Here is a 16,983-nt window from a genome sequence, read left to right as displayed (position 1 = left end):
AAAGAGTACCTAAATTTTAAATTCTACAAGCCACAATAACAATAGAGTATGTCATTGTATCACCATTTTTAATAATGCTTAGATGAACAATTTAGAATGATAAATACTTTCAAAGAAATAAAAGTCAGAATAATACTATAATCTTCTAAACTGGAGTAACCTTGAAGTGATTTATAAGATCATATGCTATGAACTGATACATTTCTATAATGTAAATATTTAATGGCAACACATTCTCTACTGCACCTTCAAAAGTACAAGTGTTTATTCCATTGTGGTTCAGAGTAGTGGGTTAAAGAGGAAGTCTCTTTAGCTTGCAATTTTTGGCTATTGCATTAAACTAGCATCCATAGCATTCTTGTGCCTGCTTTACACATATACGAAAAGAACTGCTCTTTCCGCTTAAGAAAAAGGACTCAATTATTACTATATATATTCTCCTGAATCCAAGGGATCAGCAGTCTTTAACAACCCACTCAGTGGACTTAGAAAAAAAATGCAAAAACCATAAGTTATTCAATACAGCTTGGCAGCACACAAAAGCCCTAAGAGCAGTGGTTCTCAACCTTCCTAATGCCGCGAACCTTTAATACAGTTCTTCATGTTGTGGTGACCCCCAATCATAAAATTATTTTCATTGCTACTTCATAACTGTAATTTTGCTGCTGTTATGAATCATAATGTAAATATCTAATATGCAGGATGTATTTTCATTGTTAAAAATTGAACATAATTAAAGCATATTGATTAATCACAAAAACAATATGTAATTATATGTGTGTTTTCTGGTGGTCTTAGGCGACCCCTGTGGAAGGGGCATTCGACCCCCAAAGGGTCGCGACCCACAGGTTGAGAACCGCTGCCTTAGAGCAAGTGCTAAAGGATCAGATGTCGCTCTCAAATCTTACCTGGTTTACTCTTCTTAAAAATCCAACCCTTACTGTCTACCATGCAGATCTGTTGGCCACTGGGTGAAATCCAGACTGAGTAGTTGATCATGATAACTCCAACATGTCATGGACAGCAGCGTCTCTCAGATTCCCACAAGCCAACTGCTTGAAATGAACCTGCAACAAACAAGGTATTCCTTCATTTTAATGGCAAAATAGTGGACCATGCCCTAGGTCCAGAGGCATCACTACTTAATCAATAAAGGAATAGTAAAGAAATGTGTGAGAGGCCATAAATGCCTCTGAAGATGCTGATAAACATTAAAGCCAGAAGGCTGAAGTTTATTTCCCATAAAAGGCGCTTTCTGTCCAGCACATGCTCCTCTTCGTGTGATTATGGATCTACTTGAGCTCTCAGTATACATAAACATTATTGATATTAAAGCTCACACATTTTATAGTGTGTACCCTTTCTCCTTCCTGTGGGTGACCACTAGGAGCACTCAGAGGATTTTTGACTCTATTCATAATCATCTCAGGGTACCTAGGCAATGAGGTTCAACAGGGCAATACCCAGAGGAAAATTAGCATCTAGAACCATGGCTAGCAAACCGCGGCTCGCGAGCCACATGCAGCTCTTTAGCCCCTTCAGTGTGGCCACGAAGTTTCAATTGCACTGTGCATGCGTGCCTGCACGTGGTATTTTGTGGAAGAGCCACACTCAAGGGGCCGCAGTTTGCCGACCACTGATCTAGAAGAAAATCCATATGAAGGTCTAGGTCCAGGACAGTTTCCTTAGTGAGCTCTGACACTGCAGTCAATGTCAACATTCCCGGTATAAAGACTGCAATGTCTCTGAAGGAGACAGGGCCTGAGGAACTCCTTTGGGGGCCACATGTGAGGTGCTGCAAACTCGGCAGCAACCATTATCTATATCAAAACACAGGCTCTGAGACTGTGACCGACGTGAGCATGTGGTAGCCTGAGTCTGGACACTAGAGCCCAGGAAAGTAATTAGATAATTAATTCTGGTGCAACCTACCCCATATCTAATTGTTCAACTATTTATGTTTATATGAATAAATATGGTATTTAACCTTCGTAAGCATTTTTAACTTCCATTCAAGGAGAAAAATGCCATGCACCATTCACAGCTCTTAATTGCACTCATACCTGCCACACAAATAATTCTGTTCAATAGAAATTTAGAAAGATACTAAGGAACAGATTTGCTTCTTGGTCCTTGTAGGATAACCTTTAATAACTATTAGAATTTTTTAGCTGCTACAACTATATTTAGTTCTACATATACAAACATTTATTGTTATTATTTTCTAAGTAGTGGGAAGGAAGTGGCTGAGAGCTTGTGCTGAGTCTGCATGTGAGTGGCTGTGCTGTAGATTCATGGGCACAGGTGCAAAGACAGATTCTAACAAGCCACAAACTGATATATCCTCATGCACCTGTGACTAGAGATTCACGTATTCCCAGGGGTTATGCGGAGACTCGGTGAAAAGATACCGCAGTAAGATATCCTATTGTGCCATTGCAGCAAGAATGGCAAGGGCAGAAGTCCAGCACATACCTCAGACTGAAATGCAACACTACAAAATAAGTCCTTGAAAAAAAAAAGGACACGTATACTGGGACACAAAATGACCATTCTGCAATTCAAAACAGGAGTGTCATTTTGGTGTTATTACTGACACACATAAATACGCACACACACACAATTTTCTAATTTATTGATCCAATTTCCAGAAGTTGACTAAAGTTTAGTTTAACAAGTACAAAATTTCTTTGTACAGCAAAAGAAATCCTGTATTTGTTAAACTAAACTTTAGCCAACTTCTGGATTCAAAATGTTCCTTTTCATGCCAAAAAATTTACTTCTTTTCTTCGTTAAGGATATTCTGAAAGGTATCAAATCAATCCCTTTATAAAACAAATATTTTTTCATGAGTGGTAACACTTTTTGTCTCTTTGCTACCATGCAGGATATTTTAAGGAGTCATACATTGGTCAACCAAATGATACTGAAGTGTTTATAAACATAATCTCCAAGCTACCAAACTTACTATAAAGTGAGGAATTTTTTAAAGCTACTTGCTTTGGAAGCACCCATTCTATTGCATTGCTTTGAAACTTTGTTCTAATAACAATTTTCAGAACAAAAAATACTTAAAATAAAATTTTTTCAGTTTCTTCTCAAATATACTAGCAATCAAACAAAACATGCAGAAAATTCTTTTTGAAATACTCATAGAAATTAAGTGATTTTCACTAAAATCAATGTGGTTTTGAAATGGTTTCATTTTCTTCTATTTTCTCATCTTATATTTCCTGAGTCTCTCCTTAATACTGGATGACTAGTCCAAAATCAAGGTCTTGTAACATAGAAACCCAAACATGAAACCTATATGTTCATGTTGACCAATGTAACCAAATCAATTTAATAAATAAAATTTAAAAAATACAAAATAAATGCTATTCTTATTTTTGAGAAACTTGTATGCTTTTAAAAATAAATGTTCAATAAATGCATTTGATTGTATGTAAATTATACTTCAATAATTTTGATTTAAAAACTTTAATAAATTTTTGACAATATTCAAAGTGATTCTAGATGGGGCAAGTTATTCAGAACCTATTGATAAAACACTGTTGTATATGAATTTTAAACAAAACACGACCAAAATAAAAACTGAAAAAGGGAGAAGAAATTCAAACATTCACAAACTGTTTTTTTGTTTCTTGGTCTGGCCTTAAGTGCTCTGTAATTGAGTTATGGTCTTATTTGCCTTCCTTCATGCACACTGCTACTATCCTTTTAGTTATCTTGGTGCTTTGAAAAAGCTTTACAAAGGGTCCCCCAGCACTTAGCATTCATTTCATAGGTTATTGATTTGTCCTTGTTAATATGTTGTTCTTTAAACTGTATCTGGGGCATGTGCTTCATCTTCCCCCTGGAGGCATGTTGCATAGCCCTCTGGGTAGCTGATGTCACTGGGACTGCTCAACATTCTGTGAGCTCAGTGCATTTGTTAAATGACTGGTTGGTATATTTTTCAAGCTTTATATCTAACTCACTCATTTGCCTGTATATATGTCAAAAATGTAAACATTAACAATGTAATAATAGGTAGGTTATCAATGAGGCTTTCTGTCTTAGAAATTTCATATCTGACCCCTTATATTAGTGACTAGAGGCCCAGTGCATGAATTCATGCATGGGTGGGGTCCCTCTGGGTGGCCTGCAAGGATCGGGCCGAAACCCGTAGTCCAATGCTGCCTGCAGCTCCTACCTGCTGCTCCCGCTCATCCCGGCCCCACTGTGCCTGCCTTGTGCTCTCGCCCAATGAGTCCCAATTGGGAGAGGCTTGTGCTGCTGCAGCAGAGCTCACCAGCCATGAGCCCTGCATCTGGAGCCCTCCCAAGGGGAGTGGCCTGCAGGATCAGGCTGAAACCGGCTCTCCAATATCCCCTGAGGGGTCCTGGATTGCAAGAGGCAAAGGCCAGGCTGAGGGACCCCACTGGTGCACGATCGGGCCAGGGAGGGACCCCAGGAGAGCTCCAGGGCATGTCTGGCCCATCTTGCTCAGTCCTGATCAGCCAGACTCCAGCAGCAAGCTAACCTACTGGTTGGAGCATCTTCCCCCTGGTGGTCAGTGCACATCATAGCGAGCAGTTGAGGAGCCTTAGCATAACATTAGCATATTGCACTTTGATTGGTTGGTTGGTTGTTCTGCCATTCGGTCTATTTGCATATTACCCTTTTATTATATAGAATATTGGAAAAGGGAAGGTGCCACCATTTTTCATTCACTTCTAAATTCCTATTTTTCTTCAATTAATCAGACATAAAAGTCATAGGTTATTTCCCAGAAGGCCAGGGTCATCAACATAAATTGACGGTACTGCTATGTGGCAGTTGCTATCTATTTCATATACAGTTTCTCATTTAATTTTCTCAAAAAACATGAAAAGTATGTATTTTTAATAATTTCCATTGTATAGTAATGAAAATAGGATCAGAGAGTTTAAGTTACTTGCCCAAGGGCATTCTGCCTTTGGATAATGGAACTGGGACATATGTGTAATTAATTGATAGTGTAGTACTGTCAATTAATTCTAAGTTCTTACAAATTGAATTTGAGCCCTTTGGTCAACCTACAGATGAAAATCTGAATCTCAGGAAAATTAGGTAACTTACCAGAGGTATTAAGATCATGGTAAGGTCTGGATGAGTACCTTATACATGATGCTTCTTTCTTCCACACCACTCTCTTACCCAGATTACTTGGAGTGGTATGTCTAAACAACTATAGATTTCCAATTCACTTGATTTTATAGAATCATGTTTTGGGTAGTTTTATTTTAAAAGGAGATACCAAAGCCAACAAACAAAATAACAGAGGATTTCTGAGTAATCAATTTTAAATGAGCTTAATTTTCTGAAAGCAACAGATGGCATCTTTCTATCTTATAAGCTATTTTTCCAATAAGAAAACATAGACCAACACAAAAATAGACTGTGTGCATAGATAGTGACAAAGCCTATGATTAGATTAAAATATAAATAGTGCATTGATGTTTTTCTGATGCTCCATTATTAGCAATTGCAAACTTGAAATAATCTTCCAAAATATTCATTTAACATTTTTAGTTGAGAAAACCAGCAGGAGACTACTTAAGTGACACAAAACAAAATCTGGGGCAATTCTATCAATATTTGAGAACCCACGGTCTGATACTCAAATGATTCTCCTTTTTACCATCTTTGTTCAAATATGCCAAATTCTGATTTTGATTATGACCTAGAAACTTTGTCAATTAAAATAGGCCATATCCCCATTTGTATTTTCTTAAAATGAGGGTAATACAATTAGTCATGTTCCCAGATTTTCTACAAAAGAAACTAGTCTCACATCCTTTTTTCTTCCTTTCCTGTTTTATCCATTCTCCTTTCATTTTCTTTTTCTTTCCTCCATTATATTCTTCCATTGTCTTCTCTTCCTTCCTTATTTCCATCCTTCCTTCATCTCTTCTTTTTCTTCATTTTTGCCTTTTCATTTTAACAAACCTTTAAATGTCTATTAAGTTCTATATAATGTTCTGGGTTCTGAGGAAAAGGCAAGCACAGAAACTCAGCTCATAGTCGAGAAGGGTGAACAGAGAAGTAAGCCAATATAATATGGAAGCGGGTTAGGGATTCAGCCTGCATAGACTCCTTCGGAATATGTCAGCCCCGAGAGTAAAATAGTTCATAATTCAACTCTAGATTGGCCTGGCCAAGTTAGAACTTTGAAGGGATTAAGCAAAAACAACAATACAAATTAAAAAGACCTCACAGACACACACAACAGTATGCTGATTACTGGAGGGGAAAGGAGGGAAGGGGGTAGGAGAGATTACAGGGAGGATAAATGGTGATGGAAGGAGACTTGACTTGGGGTGGTGAACACACAACACAATATACAGTTCATGTATTATAGAATTATATACCTGAAACCTATATAACTTTATTAACCATTATCAGGCCAATAAAGTCAATTAAAAAATAAATCTCTCTATATAAAAGCCCAGCGACTGGAACAGCGGAATGACTGGAACAACTGGTGGCTATGATGCGCACTACGGCAGCCAACTAGCCTGATCCAGGCCCCAATCGACCCCCAACACCCTGATCAGGGGCGGGGCTCGTTGGCCAACTGCCCGCAGCCCCTCCGCCCTCTGGCCCAGCCCAATGGGGCCCCATTGGGGCGGGCTGGCTGGATCCCCTGGTCCCCACCTGTGCACAAATTTATGCACCGGGCCTCTAGTAATAAATAATCATCACCAAGAAGCTCTTACATACCTCTATATATATCTTGAGTTTTCTATGGTTTAGAAGGGGATCCTTTAAATATTGAAGCTCACAAACTAATGTCTCAGAGTCAGCCACGTCACTTACGTGTGAATACAGCTTGGTGGACTACAAGCAGGAGTGAAAGGGCCAACAAGTTACTGAAGAAAGCAGGCTCAGCCCAAGGGCTTTACAAACAACATTTTAAACCTGCTTTTTGCCAGACGGAACACCTTCATGAACTCATTTTAGTCTTCATCCACTAGTATGCTATCTCGCTTTATAACTATTGAAGAGCCACTGCCCGCTACTGTCCATAGATCAGTCCCATTCCTCCACCTTTCAGAAAAATTCATGGTGGGTAAAAACTCTTCAAGAAATCTTTCTATCATTCCCAAGTGTAAGTCATATTACTTGAGTTTAGGTCACATTCAAGCCCCCCCAATTCCTGAGCTGCAGTAGAAAGAAGGCTTTCCCTTTCCTTTAAAGATTATTACTATGTTAATAATACAACATGCAAACTCCATTCTGATCTCCCAATAAAACTCCATTCTGATCTCTCAGTAATGTTCAAGAACCACTCTTTGTGTCATTTTTATTTTTATTGGGAGATCAGAATGGAGCTTGCATGTTGTATTATTAGGGGGGAGGGGGGAGGCCCTCTGAACTAGATAATCAAAATCACCAAAGAGTGTGGCTAATAATGTGGATTCTTGGGCCCCACACCAGAACTAACAAATCCTTATTTTTGGAGTGAGGTTGGGAATCCTGCAGATAGTTGTTCGCTAGGTTACACTTAGACTCAGTAATGTTCAAGAACCACCCTTCTAGAGCAAAGCCCATGTTTGATATTTCTTAACACTTTCTCACATTTTAATTTATAACATTTATTTCTCTTTTAATTTCAAACACAATAGCCTGTTTTTAAAACTGATTCTTCTGTTTTTAGCATAAATTGAGAAATTCCCTTTAATAACCATTGTTTCCCCTTCAAACATTTAACTACTTATTTTAATGTTCAATAATTACCACTCTTTACCACTCTTAACTGAATGCGGCATTAATTTTTTGATCCCTTAAGAGAATCTCTAAGGTTACTGAGAAACAATAGGAACAACTGGAAATATTGCAAATGGCACAGGTTAGTCATAACGAGAAAGGAGGACTCAGTGTAAGGGAGCAATGAATGGTAAAGGAGTAGTGAAGGGAGTACGGTGGCCATCATGACTTCCATTTCCCGAAGAAGGAACTTAATGTCTGTACACACTGCCTGAGTTTGACAGCAATCACTCTCCTGAGGGGATGCAGTTAGCATATGTGAGAGGGGTGACTGTAGAAGGGTGTTTCAGGAGTTGGAGAGCATTCTAGAGAAAAGGGGTAAGAAAATGAGTATTTGGCAAGTAGCCACAGTAAATTAGCATGTCATGCTGAGGGCTTTACATACATGTTCTCAACAAACCTGAGAGACAGATGTTCTTATTCCCAGTGGCTGACTGAGAAGACCTAGGGTCAGCAAAGGTAAGGAGCTTGCCTCGGGTCAAAAAGCTACTATCTCACTCCTTTGTGGATTATAACGAACAACATAAACCGATGAGCAAAAACAGATCTAGAGACAGAGAAGCATCGATCAGATGCTCAAACCTCAGAGGGAAGGTAGGGGAGGGTGGGGGTAAAGGGGAGAGATCAACCAAAGGACTTGTATGCATGCATATAAGCATAAGGGATGGATGCAGACAACAGGGGGTGAGCGTGAGGGCAGGACTGGGGGGATGAGGGGACAATGGGGGGATAAAGACACATTTGTAATACCTTAATCAATAAGAATTAAAAAAAAAAAATTAAAAGCTACTAAAAGGGAGAAGTAGGATTTAAACCCCTGACTTCTTGATTCCACAGACCATGCTTTTTCTGACATAATAAATGCATGGTATTTATTTGTCCTATTAATTTGCTTTTTGCACTTCAAAAATAAACCCAGTTCAACCATTTTTCTCTTCTATTTCTAATGCTTCCATTCCACTAACCACTATTCCACTTTATTCCAAAATTAGGTACATAGAGATAATATATAAGAGGGACAATGTAATATTATTTGTTTTACTTTGCTTTGACTGACCAGAAACAAACAGAGGCCTCTGATTTTTATCTTTATTGGGAGATCAGAATGGAGTTTGCTTGTTGTATTATTAACATAGCAATCATCTGTAAAGGAAAGGGAAATCCTTCTTTCTACTGCAGTTCAGGATTTGGGAGGGTTGGAGAGGGTAGGCTCCCATGTGACCTAAATTCAAGTAATATGACTTACACTTGGACATGACAAAGATTTAACTATGCATATAGAAAGTAAGGCTCATACCAGCGCTAGCTGAAGGCCCAGGTTTTCCTGCAGTGTGACCTAGTTTATATTTCCAGCACTTTGGCTCCCAAGCTTCCTTGTTCTTGTTTATGTGCCTGTTTTGTGAGAGCTGAATCTCCCTCAGTTAAATTCATTTTCTGCTTAAGAAAACCAGAGTCATTTTCCAAAAACTAAAAATCCTGACATAGAAATTTGCTTATTAAAAATGATAGAATAGCCCTAACCAGTTTGGCTCAGTGGATAGAGCGTCAGCCTGCAGACTCAAGGGTCCCAGGTTCGATTCCGGTCAAGGGCATGTACCTTGGTTTCGGGCACATCCCCAGTGGGGAGTGTGCAGGAGGCAGCTGATCGATGTTTCTCTCTCATTGATGTTTCTAACTCTCTATTCCTCTCTGAAAAAAATAAATAAAATACATTTTTAAAAAAAGATAGAATATCTACTAGGATCCAACAGGAGGCTGAGCCAACGTAGCGTGGCATGTATCTAAGAGAACAACAACAATGAAAGAAAAGCAGAAAAACAAAGACAAAACTTGAATAGAGAAACTGTGGCTAAAGTTATGATGCAACTAGTAAACTTACCAATAAGATATAAAATCTTTAGTTAGGTTCCAATTGGATTTTTTAGGAAATGTCTTAATTGTGCTATGTATTAATGTTTTTAAGGAGAATGTTGAGAATAACTTCTAGATACGATGGTCTAGCTAGAGCAACTTTACAATAAAGATATATTAAATTCACCCGGCCTGTGTGGCTCAGCAGTGGAGAGTTGACCCAAGAACCAAGAGGTCATAGTTCGATTCCCAGTCAGGGCACATGCCAGGGTTGTGGGCTTGATCCCCAGTCAGGGTGCATGCAGGAGGCAGCCAATCGGTGATGTTCTTCTCTCATGGATGTTTCTATCTCTCTCTCTCTCTCTCCATTCCTCTGTCTCTAAAAATCAATAAAAACATTTTTTTTTAAAAAAAAAGATATATTAGATTGGAAGTGGTTTGCTTCACACACAGACATACTTTTAAACCCTCTAAAATGGGAGCACTTATTACAAAGTATCAGGTGACCTGATGGGAACCTGGCTGACACTTTTCTAGTCTGGAGCAAGCAGTCAGCAGCACAAAGACCAAGCGGACCCCAGAGTGCCTGTGGTCGTGCCCAGTCTGACCGCTGCTTTCCCAAGTCCTGCTTTTCATGGCTTTTATTAGAACACATACTAGAATTTCTTTTTAATATGTTATTTTATTTTCTACCATATCCAGGACATATTCAGCAGACATATAACTATTAAAACAATAATAATAATAATAATTATAATAATAATAAAAAACCTGGGTGTTTTGAAATGAAAATAAAGTCACATTACCAATCATTCAGTCATTCAAAAAAAAATATTTACTGCATTATTACTATGTCCCAGGTACTGTGAAAAGTTCTAAGTGAAAAGGATAGATAAAACACTGACTGTCCTAGACCTCACAGAACTTACCGAGCTCACATAATCAGTAAATATCCTTATTGGGTTTACATAATTTATACAAATGTGGTTATACTTAGTAGTCTGCCCTAGTTCTGGGTTCCTTAAGGCTCACAGTAATTTGGTATAAAAATTGTGAAAAGTAAGCTGTCAAATTGTCTCAAGATTAAATAAAATGCTTTTTTTTGTTTTTTTTTGTTTTTTTTTACTGACTCATGGCAAATGATAGCTAAAAAATAATCCAAAAGCCCAAAACGAGGTTATTTTAAAAAAATTGATTTGAGAGAGAGAAACATCAATTTGTTGTTCCACTTATTTATGCATTTATTGGTTGTTTCTTATAGTATATGCCTTGACTGGGGATCGAACCCACAACCATGGTGTATCAGGGCTATGCTCTAATCAATTGAGCTACCCACCCAGGGCCAAAAGGTAATTAATTCATTAACTTCTTACCACATTCAACAACTATTCATCATCAGTACTATTTTCTGACTTCTGTTTCATACAACAGATACCAAGACAAACAAGATACCCAATTTCTTGAAGTTTACTTTCCATTGGAAGAAGGCTGATGGTAAAAATAAGATCACTTTGGAGAGTGATATTATGACAAACACAAAATATAGTAACATTAGCAAAACACAGGACTGGGGAAGCACTGGATAGATGGGTGAGGAGGGAACCCTGACTGATGAGTGTCTGTGTGTAGGATGTTCACTTAGGAATTGTCAATGACAATAAATGTTAGAGCACACCAAATGCCAATGAATTAAGTAACTGGCATTGGCCTTACCCTGGCACCCAAAACAACTATAAAAGTATTAAAAACGAGGTAACAGTTTTCAGGCACTGAATGGACAGTGGGTGACTGATATTTGCAAGAAACAAAATACAATGAGGTGAGCCTCTGATCATCCCACAGTTGCATGGCTTTCAGGCTGGGGGCATCTTCCTGCCAGAGAGAAGGGAGATGGAGCTCTGAGGGGGCAGCTATGGGAGCTCAGATATTAGTGGCTGGGATGTACAGGGAAGGCACCGGAGAAGAGAGCATGCACAGAGGAAGGGTCCCTCAACACTGGTGGAGGTTTGTCTTAATTTCTTAAGAAATAAGAAAATATTTTGATTGAATGATAGAGAAAATATGCCACATCAGAATGTGTGGGTGCAGCTAAGTCCAATTATAAAAAATATACTGATAATTTAAAAACCTTGTATTTGAAAACAAAGTTCTCAAGTCAAATATTTAAGTTTTGACCCTATAAAACTAGAATATAATCAAATTAAGCCTGAATCAAAAGTAAATAAAAGTAAAGGCAAGATTTAATGAAACAGAAACAGATAATAATAAAAAACAAAACCAAACCAAAACTACCAAAGTTGCTTCTTTGAAAAAATAAAGTGGATAAATGAAATATAATAAAAACAGAGAGAAAATGGAAATTATAAATATCTTCAGTAGAAAATAGATGTCATCACAGATCTTAAATACATTAAAATAATAATAAAGGGACACTGTGAATGACTCTATGATAATAATTTGATAATTTAGATTAAATGGACAGATTCTTATAAAAACTTTTGTAAATTCCTCAAAAAGACCACAACAAATAAAATTGATTATATTTAATAAAGAAAGTGAATTCATAATTATATACAATGACCCAGAAAGTGAACTACAAATTCAGATAGTTTTACTAGTGAGCCCTATCAAACATTAAGGAATTTCAGTCTTTCAGAAATTCTTTTAAAAACTCAAAAAGAAATAAACACTTCCCAATACATTTTATGAATTCAAAATAAACCTGTTTTGGTATCAAACTTAATAGAGATATAAGAAAAAAATTACAGACTAATATCCTTCATGAACGTAGAGCAAATATAATTAACAAAATATCAACAAATCAAATCTAACCATATGTAAAAAAGGACACTACAGTATGACTAGGTGGGGTTTATCCCTAGAAAGCAAGTTTAGTTTAACAATCGAAGGTAATTTACCATGTAGTCATCACAGTTAATGCAGAAAAGAAAATAATTTGACAAAATTTAACACCAATTTATGATACAACAAAAAAACAAACAAACCAAAACACTCCCCCCAAAAACAAACAAACAAACAAACGAACAAACAAAAAAACTTTGTCCTGGCCAGTATGGCTCAGTTGGTTGGAGGGTTGTCCCATACACCAAAAGGTGGCAGATTCCATCCCCAGTCAGGGCATAACCCAGCTTTCAGGTTCAATCAGGCTCAGGACATGGGCAGCAACCAATCAGTGTTTCTCTCTCTCTCTCTCGCTCTCGCTCTCTCTCTCTCTCTCTGAAAAAAACAACCAACCAACCAAACAAACAAAAAATAAAAATAAAAATCATGTCCTAAGGTGAGTATTAAAAACACAAAATAACAACAGAAAAACTTTGAGCAAATTGGTAATAGAAGGTAATTTCACCAATTGCTACAGGGCACTACAGAAACCTACATATGACATTATACTTAACTAGAGGCCCAATGCACAAAATTCATGCAAGCACAGGCCTTCCTTCCCCTGGCTGCTGGCACCAGCTTCCTTCTGGCACCCAGGATCCTGCCTTCCCTCCCAGGCCCAGCTTCATCTGGAAGGTTGTCCGGGAGGATGTCTGGTCTAATTAGCATATTACCCTTTTATTATTATAGATGGTGAAAGACTGTTTTGCTCCTAAAATCAGAAACACACACACACACACACACACAAGGATGTTAGCTGCCACCACTTCCATTCAATATTATAATGTAAGTTCTAGCCAGTTCAATAAAGCAAGAAATAAAAGACATCCATATTGGAAAGGAAGAGGTAAAACTGTCTTTATTTGCAGATAACAATAAAAGTACTAGAAATGAATAATATGTGAGTTTAACAAAGTTGCTGAATATAAGAACTACATACAAACATTAATTGTAATTCTATATTCTAGCAACAAAATATTAAGCATCAAAATTACAAATAAAAAAACCTCAATGCCATTTAGATTATATAATAAAAGAGAAACATGCAAATTAACTGTCCCTCCGCTACACTCAAGTCATGCACAAAAGCCACACCCACCAGCCAATCAGGAGTGAGTATGCAAATTAACCCAACTAAGATGGCAGCGGCCACAGAGCTGGAGTGAGCAGGAGGCTTGCGTTGCCCCTGGCAATGGAGGAAGTCAAGCTTCCTGCCTGCCCTGGCCAGCCCTCGGCTCCACTCAAGGCTACAAAGTTTCAATTATACAAGATAAATAAATCCCAGAAAAAAAAAGAGAGACTGGGAGCTTGGGTTGCTGGGGGGCGTGGCCAGCCTGAAAATGGCCATCAGCCCCTCATCTAGGCTGGCCAGGCACCCCAGCAAGACCCCCCCTCACCCTGAAGGGGGTGTGGCCAGCCTGCAAACAGCCATCAGCCCCTTATCCAGGCTGGTCAGGCACCCCAGCGGGACCCCCACCCTGATCCGGGATGCCCTTCAGGCCTCTATCCTATATAATAAAATGGTAATATGCAAATTGACCCTAACAGCAGAATGATTGGGAATGACTGGTCACTATGACACACACTGACCACCAGTGGGCAGATGCTCAATGCAGGAGATGCCCCCTGGTGGTCAGTGCGCTCCCACAGGGGGAGCTCTGCTCAACCACAAGCCAGGCTGATGGCTGCCAGCACAGCAGTGGTGGCGGGAGCCTCTCCCACCTCCTCAGCAGTGCTAAGGATGTACAACTGCAGCTTAGGCCTGCTCCCCGCTGGCAAGTGGACATCGCCCAAGGGCTCCCGGGCTGCCAGTGGGATGTCTGACTGCCAGCTTAGGCCCGATCCCCTGGGGAGCAGGCTTAAGCCAGCAGGTGAACATCCCCCGAGGGGTCCCAGACTGCAAGAGGGCACAGGCTGGGCTGTGGGACCCCCTCCCCACCCACCGAGTGCACAAATTTTTGTGCACTGGGCCTCTAGTAATAGTATAAAATTACATGAAATAGGTGGGAATATATCTTGTACAAAATATCTGCAATACTTATGCACTGAAAACAACAAAACATTGCTGAGAAAAATTAAAGATAGCCTAAAAAATGTAGACATATACATTGTTCATGAGTCAGAAAACTCATTATTGTTAAGATGTCAATTTCCCTCAAATTAATCTATGCATGTATTAGTCTATACATTCATTCCTAACTTAAGCAGAATTTTTAAAGAAATTACAAATTGATTCTAAAATTCATATGAAATCTCAAAGAACCTAGAATAGCCTCCCTAAAAACTGAAAATTAAGAACAAAGATAAAAGATTAATGATACCTTAATTCAAGACTTGTTAAACGGCCATATTTATCAAGTTATCAAGTGTGGTTTGATATCTAAACTGACAGGTAGATTAAATGCCGGGAGCCGGTCCATCCTTGCTGTTTCAAGGGACCTGGCATATATGGCATACGGTTCTTAATATGTTTGCTCACCTTCTTGGCACTGTGTTTTAACCAAGGTCACCTCTCCGAGAAAGGTTGAATCCCCAGGTAGGGATTTTCCCCTGAAGTTAGGGAGGGAATAAAACCCCTCAACTAAGTGCCAGGCGGGTAATTAATCCCTTTAACTACGAACAATCATGCTTAAACTACATAATCTTTTCTCCCTGGAATGGAGATAAGAAACGCCCTAACCTTTGTTATAGAGATTGATAGGATTGAATCAACTGGTATAAATACAGTTGTAACAAGACAGAAAAACTCAGAACTCAGAACTTAGAACACAGGGCTTGGAAGACAGGACCAAGAGAGACAGAGCCTAGGCACAGAACCTACACAGAACGTTCTCTAGAGACAGAAGAACTTCGCTGGAGAGAGCATGCCGGAGGATCCTGGAGAGGGACTGGCCTCGGAGCCTGGAGGCAGAGCCTGGCGAGAGAGCATGGCAGGGGATCCTGGACTGAACCTGACTGCGGAGATTGACAGGAGAGCCTGACTAGAACCTGGTGACTGAACCTGACTGGAGAACCTGAGCAGAACCTCTCTGGAGATTGAGACCAGAACTTGGCTGGAGATCCTGGCTAGGCTGCTGATCAACTGAACACTATCTCCGTGTCCTTCCTTCTTCGCCGACTCCGTCCACACCTTTGGGGACCCCTGGACCCCGGCAATTAAATAAAACAAAATAGAGTCTAAAATAGACTCATATGGATAGATAATTGATTTTCAACAAAAGTGTAAACACAATTGAATGAAGAAAGGATAGTCTTTCTGGAAAAATTGGATATTTTTATACACACAAAAAAATTTTTAAGGAAAAGAGTTTTTATCTCTATTCATGGCATATAATATAGAAAGTTCACTTAAGGATATACAATTAAAGCTATAAAACTTCTTGTAAAAGTATAGGATAAAGTATGTCTTTGGGTTAGGAGAAGATTTCTTAGATATTATAGCAAAAATATGATTCATTAAAAATTGGTAAATTAGATTTCATCAAAATTTAAAACTTTATGTTCCATGAATCATGCTGCTAAAATAATAAAAAGCAGGCCACAAACTGAGGGAACTATTTGCAAAGTACAGGACTTGTATCTAGAATATAAAAAGAACTCTAAAAATTACTACGCAGCTGTTAAAAAGTAAGAACTCTTACCATTTGCAACAGCATGGGAATGGAGAGTGTTCTGCTAAGTGAAATAAGCCAGTCAGAGAAAGAGAAGTATCACGTGATCTCATTCACATGTGGAATGTAATGAACAAAATAAACTGATCACCAAAATAGATCCAGAGACATAGAAGCATGGAACGGACTGATGCATTTCAGAGGAAGGCAGGAGATGGGTGTATGTGTGTGGAGTGATTAACTGGGGAACTTATGTGCATATATGCATTACCCATGGACACAGACAATAGTGTGGTGAAAGCCTGGGGGTGGGGCGGGGTCAATGAGAAAATAAAACAAACACAGGGGATGTACTTTCAACAATAAAGATAAATTTTCAAAAATTGAATCATAAGAAAACAATTAAACTAAAAATAGAATTGATACTCACTAAAGAAGCTATTGATGGCAAACCAGCTTATGAAACAATGTTCAACATCATTAGTCCTTAGGTAAAGGCAAATAAAGCAAACTTGAAAGCTTTTGCACAGCAAAGAAAACCATTAGCAACAACAAAAACACAAACTTAAGATACACTTTACTCCCATTAGATTAGATAAAATAAAAAAAGTGTTGGCAACTGTATGGAGAAACTCAAACTCATAAGCAATGCTGCTCGAAATGTAAAATGGTACAATTATTTTCTTTACAACGTCACTGAGGTATAACTGACAAATAAAGTTGTAAGAAACTTAAAATGCACAACTTGATGATTTGACATAGGTATGCATTGTGACAGGATTTCCCCCATCAAGTTAACTAACACCAATCATCACATCCCATATTT

The 16,983-nt window shown here is 38.6% G+C and overlaps 1 long non-coding RNA gene across 1 annotated transcript in view; it reads right to left on the bottom strand.

The window, feature by feature from the left end:
- Nucleotides 1–914: 914 nt before the first annotated feature.
- The window catches only part of LOC132212737 (uncharacterized), a 183,086-nt gene continuing 167,017 nt past the window's right edge, over nucleotides 915–16,983 (bottom strand). Inside the window, exon 3 of the long non-coding RNA XR_009447775.1 lies at nucleotides 915–1,067. This is a non-coding gene — a long non-coding RNA (uncharacterized LOC132212737). The remainder of the gene's footprint in view (nucleotides 1,068–16,983) is intronic.

Source organism: Myotis daubentonii, chromosome 11, assembly GCF_963259705.1.
Source record: "Myotis daubentonii chromosome 11, mMyoDau2.1, whole genome shotgun sequence".
NCBI lineage: Eukaryota > Metazoa > Chordata > Mammalia > Chiroptera > Vespertilionidae > Myotis > Myotis daubentonii.
This window is presented reverse-complemented; position numbering and strand designations above follow the sequence as displayed.